Source organism: Nymphaea colorata, chromosome 10 (assembly GCF_008831285.2).
Source record: "Nymphaea colorata isolate Beijing-Zhang1983 chromosome 10, ASM883128v2, whole genome shotgun sequence".
NCBI lineage: Eukaryota > Viridiplantae > Streptophyta > Magnoliopsida > Nymphaeales > Nymphaeaceae > Nymphaea > Nymphaea colorata.
This window is the reverse complement of record NC_045147.1, coordinates 1,218,396-1,221,863: the sequence shown is the minus strand read 5'-3', so window position 1 is coordinate 1,221,863 and position 3,468 is coordinate 1,218,396. Positions and strand designations below refer to the sequence as shown.

General features: G+C 34.4%; 1 non-coding gene across 1 annotated transcript; it reads left to right on the top strand.

Moving 5' to 3' along the window:
- Positions 1–1,813: 1,813 nt before the first annotated feature.
- On the top strand, positions 1,814–1,916 carry LOC116263454 (U6 spliceosomal RNA). The gene has a single exon (XR_004174662.1). It is a non-coding gene; the product is annotated as a U6 spliceosomal RNA (small nuclear RNA).
- The last annotated feature ends 1,552 nt before the right edge of the window (positions 1,917–3,468 follow it).

Here is a 3,468-nt window from a genome sequence, read left to right as displayed (position 1 = left end):
AAATCTAAAATATGCTCTCCCTACACTTTTCTTGGATTTTTTTTCATGGAAAGTTTACCACTCAAAAGTTTACTGTGCCATCAAACGGGGCCTAAATTTATGAGAGCATAAGAAATCCACCATTATTTCAGGACATTTGGAACATATTGTGCCTACCGTAAAAGAATGAAAAAGCAGAAATCTAGCGCTAGTTTGGAAAGCAAAGGAAGAGTCTGGCTTCTAAGTTTATCATCAAAGTTAAAATCAAGAGCCAACTAAAGTTCGGAAGGTTAAAGGTGTCTGTCGTTGAAAGTTCATTCTCTAACAGCAAGCGAGAGAGAGAGAGATATATCAAAGCAAAGAAAAAGAGAGCATGGGTGGCAGAAAGAGGCATCAAAATTTTTTTTCACTCAAATTTTCTTGTTTGTATAACTAGCAATAGCGCTTTCTGTCCCGCAAATCATACCCAAAGTTGCCTTGTCTGCTCAAATTTTTGCAGCGGTACCATAGAAAAGCTATTGCCTTCTATAGTTGCAAAAACTACATTTTGTTGTAGTGTGATGCATCTTTTTAGCATGATTGGTCTCTATCTGATTGACCTTATTGTGATCTAACTCTCTACACAAGATCCTACTTTTTGTGTCACTGCTTCAATTTGACTAGGAATTGCACTAATAAATATGACGGTTTGATTGTCATCTGTGTTCAAATTGTCTAACCTTTTTCTCTAAGCTCCTCCTCAAACTCAGTGTTTCGTACGGAAAAGCAACAAATATATATCGGCCGACCCAAACAACACTCAAACAACCGTGGTTAAAGCGCGCAGAAAACTAAATTACCTTCGTCTTTTAAGTTAAATGCCAGAGACAAAGTTTATAATTCCTGTAACGGAAAAAATTTGGGGACACGGCACTTACAGTAGAAAAATCTCATGCATCCACTGGTCTTCAGTTGTGCACTAAAGATGGAGAATTTTTTTTTCCAGAATTTTTACTCTTTGGAGACGTGAAGGAGTGAAAATGTCAATTAAAACCAGTGAACCTTTTTTTGTTTTGGGTCAATGAAAACGGGCGTGCGGGTAGCAAATTTGTCATGGGTTAATAAATTTAGTGATAAATTCTGGAGAATGTGTTTCATATTTCTTATAAGTAAAAAGAAAACCACACACTCAGTGTAATTATGTAAGCAGTTTTCGACTCAAAAATGGGGGAAACAAATCAGGCTAACACCAAATCCGACTCCATTGGTAATTACCAGCTTCCAATTTTGATTCGGATGTACTCACCGGCGAGCTACCTATGGCCAAGGATGGTTATATGCACCCATTTGTGTACAATGAATTATGCATCAAAGTTGTTTGGTAATGTAAGTGATCTCCCCCCCTCTCTCTTCTCTCTCTCTTTTCTCTCTCTATCTCTCTATTTCTTTCTCTCTCTCCCCCTCCCTGCCCAAGTGGTTATGTACCTTGTATCTCAAAATTCCATGAAACCAGTTTTTACCTTTCGGTTCAACAAGCTAGAAATAAATCCAAGGAAATGGCCCTTCCAAAGCTTATTGGTTGTTAGCTTCATACATGCAAATTATGGCTCTAGATTCAAATCTCAGAAGGGCAAAAGCAAATATTCTATATCATTGGTATGTCCCTAGCTGTAATTAATACAATTAACTAAAATATATAAAACACATGTATAGTCTCTGAAATATGAGCCCTATTGTGCACTGATCTTTAGTACCCCATCATAATTGGTTGTGTCTAGAAAACCAATCAACTCCAAAAAAGTGTTGTTAACTCAAAAAAGTAATTGTCATAACACTTTCTCTAGAATTACTTTGTGACCCTTTGGAGACATCCAATAAAATTGGAACGACAGAGAGAAGATTATCTTGTCCTTTGCGCAAAGATGACATATGCAAATCAAGAAATGGTCCAAATTTTATTGAAGTACAAAGTCACATAGGTGCAGATATGGGTTCGAGTATGAGCATGGAGATGTGGGTATGAGCACGGCAATTTTAACAAATGTGGGTACAGGGGTATGGTAGGCTATATATATGTATATATGCAAAATACCATGAAAATTCCAAAATGAAAGAAAAATGTAAATAACAAAGAATATAAATAAGGACATTATACATTAATGACCAATAGCTCTCAAAAAATAGAATGATAGTAGAGATAGAAACAAGTTTAAATAAGTAAAAGTAAGTAATTTGGATCAGTTTTTATTCAAAAAGTAGCAAATGTCCAAGTACCTACTTTGCCATGTTCATATCGCAATGCGGTACAGGAAGTACTCATATGACTTAGTTGAAAAACAAAGTTTTGTTACAATTCGACAACTTCAAAGAAAGTAAAGAAAGAAGAATTACAAGCCTAAGTGCATAGATATAGGGATTATGATTTCATAAGCATAAATAGAAAAAGGTACGAGTTAAAACTTGAAACCTTCAACATTAATAACAAAACCTTCATGTTTGTGGTTTTCCACATTCATCGATATATGTATATATATATATATATATATTCTTTAACTATCATTAGTAGCTTACCATGGGATGCAACTCATAAATAGCCTAATGATTATTTCAAAGAAAACATGGGGATGTGCTCAACTTATGGTCTAAAGTTATTTAAAAAAAAACATATATGTCATTCTATTGATTCCCCTTACCTATCGTAAGAGTACGTGCATCATTTAATAGAGAAAAGAATGAAAAGGTACATAAAATATGGTTCTTGTTTACATATTTAACCTAAAGGACTAATTCGTAATTATTTGAAGTAAAAGGTAGGGATGCGTAATCTACATGGTGGACAATAAACACCCAACGGTGACCCATGAGGTGGGTATGACTCCAGAAAGCCTCTTTTAATTTGGACATTTAGAAGATAGGTAATTTAATATGCTTTAAGATCAGATCGAAGAAGCAAACACAATCTTGTTTCTGGTACAATCTGAAAGATAACTACATACACGTAAGAGAAGATGGGGACAACGGTCTCCATGGAAAAAAAATCACACTATGAAGCCTTGATTTGATAGAGAGCTAGTTGAAAAAATGAACAATAACTTTCCTCTATTGCTCTAACCTTTTGAACTATAATATTTTGTTAATTAAACGCAAGTTACATATAAAGGAAATAAAAAAGAAACATTGTTGAAGCTTCATTATGGTACAAACCTTTTCAAAAATGCTCACACCTGCAATAAAAGGTAGAAAGCTGCAATGCTATTGCTTGTAGAAAAGGAAGTCTAATAAATACAATAGACACTAGAAGTAGATTTCACTAATGATCCTAAAGAACCATAAAAATTAAAGATAGCCAATGCAAAATATAGTATTCAATTTCATTTACTTCATACAATGCTACGCATTATTCCCATTACCTCTTGCAAACAACAGTACAGTGTATCACTGGTAGTGATCATGATGTTCCAAGATGATGAAGTTTTCTTGATAGGCAATTCATCAAACAACTTTTGTGTA